Consider the following 7,298-nt stretch of genomic DNA (forward strand, 5'->3'; position numbering starts at 1 on the left):
ACAGACACCCACAGGGGCCTAAAACTCTGAGAACAGGTATCCATTCTTTTTAGGAAGATGTAGTACCAAGAAGGTGGGACAAACCACCATTGCTTTCTTTTCACTTCCCAGGCATGGACGCAGTCACAAGAAGTACATGGCAGAACAGAGTAATTAAAGTTCCAGCTTTCTGACCAGCAGACTGAATAGAGGAGCCCAAGGAACCAGAAAGAATCAGGGAAACAGTGAAGAGGGAGATGCTCAGGAAAATGACTCCATAAAGTGGTTTATGAATTCCTTATAGAACTGTACATGAAAAAAAAAAAAGTCAACTTTAACTGTATTAAGAATACAGTTAAATAAAAATAAGAGAAATACAATTTAAAATAAAAATTAAAGAAAGTAAAACACTAAGGGCATACAAAATATCAGAAATAAAAACATAAATGAGGGCAACGATCTTAAAACTGCCTCAGTAAATATTCAGAAAGCAAGATTTTCAGTTTCCAGTACAGTGTGAAAGAAGCTTGTAAGTTGCCACTATTACTGTTGGGGCCATCTAAAATCTGTTGTTGCTCTGGTGGCACCGAGGGGTCCTCTGTTCTTTTCACTGATCCAGTAAAGAATTATAGATCAGTGAGATTTAGGAAAAGTAAGACTTATTGAAAGTATGCTTCAAGAAAAAAACGGGCTATGCCACAGAGGGTTGCAGCCCTGTAGAATTTGGGAAGTAAATCTTATATTGTGGCCATGCTAGACAATTGGCAGGTAAAGTCATTTTGACTGACATTTGGGTATTATATAACCCTTTGCCTACTGGGCATGTGGTTACTCAGAATATAGTCTTTTATAATTAGATTCATGAACTTCGGGGCATATGCATGATATCATGATGGTATAATGAGGCTAAGGATATGGGAAGGCTAGTGTAGTATTAACTGGACAAGTGCTTGTGGCCGGACCAAACCAGCAGTTTTACGGCTTTTTACTCCTTTGTGCCTCAAGATGTAGGAGAAATTTCTAAGTGTAAAATGAGTGTTTTAGGGAGGTCCTAAAGGGAGGTCTTTGGATAGGGCCTTCATTTCCCAGGTGTTCATGTCTGCTTAACTACCTAACACCACTAGGAGTGAAAATAGTTATTTTCCCATAATTTATTTATTTATTTATTTTTATGGTGACATTGGTTAATGAAATCCAGTAAGTTTCAGGTGTACAATTTAACAGTAAGGCATATATATTATTGCATTGTGTGTTCACCTCCCATAGTTAGATTTCTTTCCGTCACCACATATATGACCCCTTTTACCCCATCAACCTTCCTTCTCTTTCCTCCCCACCCTTTGGTAACCACTAGTCTATTGTCCAAGTCCATGAGTCTCTGTTTGTCTTGTTCATCTGTTGCTTTTAGGTTTATATCCTACATATAAGTGATGTCATGTGGTTTTCAACTTTTTCTGTCTGGCTTATTTCGCTTAACATGATCATCTCGAGTCCATTCATGTAGTCACAAATGGCAGTATTTCATCTCTTCTTATGGCTGAATAATATTCCATTGTATATATGTACCACTGCTTCTTTAGCCAATCATCTATCGTAGGACACTTCAGTTGCTTCCATGTCCTGGCCACTGTGAATAATGCTGCTATGAACATCGGTGTGCAAATATCTTTTTGGATATGGATTTTCAAGTCTTTGGGGTAAATACCCAGTAGAAGGATTACTGGATCATATGGCAGATCAATTCTTAGTTTTTTGAGGAACCTCCATACTGTTTTCCATAGTGGCTGTACCAATTTGCAGTCCCACCAGCAGTGTATGAGGGGTCTTTTTTCTGTGCATCCTCTCCTTTATTTGTTGTCTTGTTGACACAGGTGTTCTTATTGTGGTTTTGATTTGCATTTCCCTAATAGCTAGCGATGTTGAGCATCTTCATATGTTCGTTGGTGCCATATTTGACTGTACATTTAAGCAAAGAATTGAGGGGTTCAGGAGGAGGCTATAAAACTGTTGAAGTTCTTGCTGAAAACATCTGTAAATTGTTTTGCCAATACTCATTCTTTTATTCATTTATTCTCTCACTTAAATATTAACTGAGCACCTATTATGTTCCCGGCATTATGTAAGTTGCTGGTTTATGACAAACTTCAAGACACAATTTCTGACCTAAAGGATCTCAGAGATTACTAACAATAAATACAGGTCCAGTTTCCGCTCCAGCATGTAAAGAGCTTGTAAGTTGTCCCTCCATTCTAATAAATAAAAAAGCCAAACAAACTGAAAAATCAACAACTCTTCTTAGATCTGTAAGAAAAGTCAGGTCACAAGGCAAACTGCTGCTCACAAAATGGGAGAGACCAACTGATGAACAGAGAATTACAACTTACTTGAGCAGAAACCTCCATGGGAACCAGTGCTGAAGTAGGGAAACCTGAACTGTAATTAATGAACTGCTGGAGGCTCAATCTGGATAAGCCTGAGAGTTAAAAAATCCAGGAGGGCCCAGCCATCAGGGGTCCCCCACACTTTTATGAGTTTAACCTCCTGGATCTCTACCAGGTTCTCACAGTGATTATCAGAGAACTATCCCTTCCTATTTCCAGCAAGGGAAGGAGTAAAGGAACCATTTTAAAATGTGCCAGAGCATTCTGTTCTCCTTAATAAGCTCTCTCCTCAGGAGAAACTAACCAGAGCCTAAACTGCTGGGGTTTTATCAGAGCACGACTGATGTGGAAAGGGAAATACTCAACTCCAGCCCACTCTAGCCATCCTGTCCCATCTAAGGAGGGGGAAAAAAATCTGAGAAGCACTTGCGAAGTTCACAGTCCAGAGGGACAGGCTCACTAAAAGTCTAAACACTTAAGTCCACACAAAAGTCTGCACACGGATATTTATAGCAATTTTATTCATAGTTGCCAAAACTTGGAAGCAACCAAGATGTCCTTCAGGTGAATGGATAAATGAACTGTAGTATATCCAGGCAATGGAATATTATTTAGCCCTAAAAAGAAATGAGCTATAAAACCATGAAAAGACATGGAGGAAAATTAAATGCATATTACTAAGTAAAAGAAGCCAACCTGAAAAGTTTACATACTGTATGACATTCTGAGAAAAGTGAAAGTATAAAGACAGCAAAAAGTTCAGTGGTTGCCAGGGATGGGGTGGGGATGAATAGAAGGAGCACAGAGAATTTTAGAGGCAATGAAAATACTTTTTATGATATTACAATGGTAGATACACATCATTATACATTTGTACAAACCCATAGAATGTACAACACCAATAGTGAATCCTAATGTAAACTATGTACCTTGGGTGATAATGATGTGTCAGCGTAGCTTCATCGATTGTAACAAATGTACCACTCTGGTACAAGATGTTGAGAGTGGGAGGGGGGGTCTATGCATATGAGGGGGCAGGAAGTATGAGGAATCTCTGTATCTTCCACTTAATTTTGCTAAAACTCCTCTAAAAAATAAAGTCTGTTTAAAAAATATTCACAAAGCATTTTCTTCAAACCATGCACAAAACTGGCAGTGCTGACAAATTGCTGTTCATGCATTGTAATGTCAATTTTTAAATGTGAAAATCTCATTTTTAATAAAAGGTTTTAATAATTTTTCAATAGGATTTTGAATTTACTTTTATATTCCAAAAGATTTTTCTATGATAGTGTTACTTTTGGCCTTACCTTCCGGTTTAACACTTGGCCATTTAGCATTTTGCCTAAATGTATATTCAGTGCACCTCTAGTCATCAATTAAAGAATATCAGAATCACTAGGGGTATTTCTTTTAACCTGCTGTAAATTTCTTAATTCATTAATAGGAATGTGTTCTCGCTCCTTCTCAATGTGAGGTGTGCATCTTCATAACTTAAAATCACTTAGAAATAAGAAGATGGATGCTTTATCCATTCCAAGATGCAGAAAGTTTTATTGTCACAAACTAGGAATGACAATAATAAAGAAGGGCTTCACATCAACCCTTAGAAAATCAAAGTGACTGTTTTTTGTAGACACTCCCCAATATTTATCAAGTTTTACACTAACAACAGCATTCAGAAAGTCAATTCATATGGTTACCTAGGCATACCTTTCACAACTAGTTTCACTCTTGGTGGTTGGCTCATCAGGAAGTTAGATTGTTCAAAGCTAAATAATTCCTGATGTGCTTTTTCTTGACTGAGATGTGGTTACAGCTTTAAATTTTTTTCCAGCCTGAAATTAAAGTAGTGTTGCTCTCTAGTTTAGAATTTTGGGGTCTGGTTCTTCTACGTATTAAAGCAAATTACGACTCATTTCTCGAGAATTTTATTGGCCCTAACAGTGAGTATTCATTCCCTTGGCCTGTCTCCATGCTCGAGAGCATTGGCTTTCTATTCCAGGATGGGTTCTTGTTTGGCTCATCTTTCACTTGGGTTCACTTTTAAAACACGTGGCTCTTTACTTCGGGAAACACTATAAAATAGTTGTGCTCTAAGGACTATCAAGTAGCAGACCTTCAAACCCATAGTTGCTCGACTTATCAAATGCTCAACTGAGAGAAATCAAATTTATAGAGAACCTACTGAAAGCTATGAAGTCTGTCCATTTCTCTAGTCTAAAATGTACCCCTGGTATCTCTGAATACAAGAAAACTGTATTCCTGGACTCAACTGCTTTTTAAAAATTGAGATATAATTCACATACCATAAAATTCACCTATTTAAAATGTGCAATTTATTTTCCATTCATCTATTTTGCAGTGTGAAGTATTTATTTTATTGGGTATTTATTCATTTCATTGAGTTGTTAGGAGTTTTTATGTATTCTGGATACCAGTCTTTTTTCAGATATGTTTTGTAAATATATTCTCCCAGTTTATAGCTTGCCTACATATATTCTTAATGGTGTCGTTTCATTAGCAGAAGTTTTAAATTTTGATGAAGTATTTTATTGAATTTTCCTTTACTAGATATTATTATCTATGTCCTAAGAAACCTTTGCCTACTGCCAAGTCATGAAGATATTCCTCTGTTTACTTCTAGAAACTTTAGATCTATAATCCATCTCAGATTGATTTTGTGCATGGTGTGAGGTTGGGGTTAGGTTTTTTTTTTTTTCATATGGCTATCTAGTTGTTCCAACACCATTTTATCCAGTAAGGGAGCAAAGTATAAAATTAAAATACAAACATCAACAGCCTTCATATACACAAGCAATAATCAATTATAGAAGATAATGGTAGAGGAAAACCTCATTCAAATTGTAATAATGAAGATTAAATACTTAGAAATAGGCTTTAAAAGAAATGTGTAAAACCCATGTGAGGAAAACTTTAAAACACTCCTGAAAGACACAAAGTAGACTTGAACAAATGGAAAGATATCCTCTGTTCTTGAATAGAACAATTTAGCATCATAAAGATTAGTCCTACTCAAGTTAATTTTTAAATTTAACATAATTCCAATAAAATACTAAAAAGTTTTTTTTTTTTATAGAGCTAGATAAGTTGATACTGTCCACATAGAAAAATAAACACGCAACAATAGCTAGGAAAATACTGAAAAGGAAATCACATGTGGGATATGAAAGCATACTATAAAGCACTTATAAATATAAGTATAGTACTGCCCACATGTATAGACAGACAGGCCAGTGAAACAGAACAGTAAGTCCAGAATATAAGCCAGGTACACAGAGAAATTAAATGTATGATAAAAGTGACGTCTCAAATCACTGAGGCAAAGATGAATTTTTAATAAATGGTGCAGGATAGCCATTTGGAAAAAGATAAAATTAGATTCATATCTCATATCATGCATAAGAATAAATTTCAAGTGAATCAGAGATCTGAATAAATTAAACCACATAAGTACTAGAAAAAAATTTTGATGAATTCCTCTATATACTGGGTATAAGGAAGGGTTTTCTAACTATGACTCAAAATCAAGATACAATAAGAGGTTGATTTACTAGACAACATAAATGTTTTTTAAAAAATATTTACATGGCAAACATGTGTGTGTGTGTGTGTATTTGCAAAGTCAAAGACAAACGACAAACTTGGAGAAAGTATTTGCAACACATATCACAGATAAAGGGTAAATACCTCTAATATCTAAAGAACTCTTTAAAATTGAGGGGAAAACATCAAAAACCTAATAAAAAATTAGCAAAATATATAAACAGACAATTCATCCAAAAATACATAAAAATGGCCCTTAACAAAAATGTTCACTCTCACTTAAATAACAAATGCAAATTGAAATTATACTGATACTATTTCTCAACTATGAGATTGGCAAAAATTAAAAGGTAAGACAACAATCTGTTGGTGAGGCTGTGGAGAAATAGGCACACATCAGTACCATATGCTGGTGGGAATGCAAATTGGTACAACCCTTACAGTTGGGGAAATTTGGAAATATTCAACAAAAATCCGCGGGCATTTGATTTACCATTTCTACTTCTAGGAATTTACCCTGAAAATACACCTTCAACGATACAAAAAAAAATGTATATATACGATTATTAATTGTAGCATTTTCTGTGAATACAAAATGATGAAAACAACCTGAATGTCCACACATAGGAGTGGTTAAACTATTGTATACAACACAATGCAGTATTATGTAATTGCCAAGAAAGAATGAGAAAGAATCTATGAAGGATATAGAATAATTTCTAGGAAATAGTACGTTTAAAAAAAAAAGCACACAAGAGTATTAAAGAAAGGAAAATAAGAAAAATATCCATGTATCTGCTTATTTTGCCAAAAAAAAAAATGCACAGGAAATATAAACCAGGAACTAAAAAGATCAGTTACCTACAGAAGGTTATTGGGAACAGGATAGAAAGCATGGTGGATGCAAATGAGATAGAAGGAATTGGGGGTGATAGTGAGACTTCTCTGAGTCTACATTTCTGTATAACTCTGGCTTTTGGAATTGTGCTAATGATGTTTCACATATTCAAAAATGAGTAAAATCAATAAGGATTGAGGACCTCAAAATGCAATATAAACAGAAGCAAATGAACCTAACTGTATTTCAAATGAATAATGTACCATAACCACATTCCGGTGGCAGTGGCGGGGGAGGGGGTACACAAAATGTAGACATATATAGGCATATATTTCCCAGATCTGTCCTCTAAAAAGGTCTCTAGAAGAAATCACAACCCACTACCAATGAACATATGTAGATCCCATATCCTAGCTTCCAAATACCATTCTCCAATAAAAGGAACTGGGGCTTCTTGGAGACATGGCTGATTCCAAGGCAGGGCAGATAAAGTACAAAATGAGCCTGGAATATCCTGCGGTACCAAAAAGTAA

Source organism: Pteropus medius, unplaced genomic scaffold (assembly GCF_902729225.1).
Source record: "Pteropus medius unplaced genomic scaffold, Ma_sr-lr_union100, whole genome shotgun sequence".
Lineage (NCBI taxonomy): Eukaryota > Metazoa > Chordata > Mammalia > Chiroptera > Pteropodidae > Pteropus > Pteropus medius.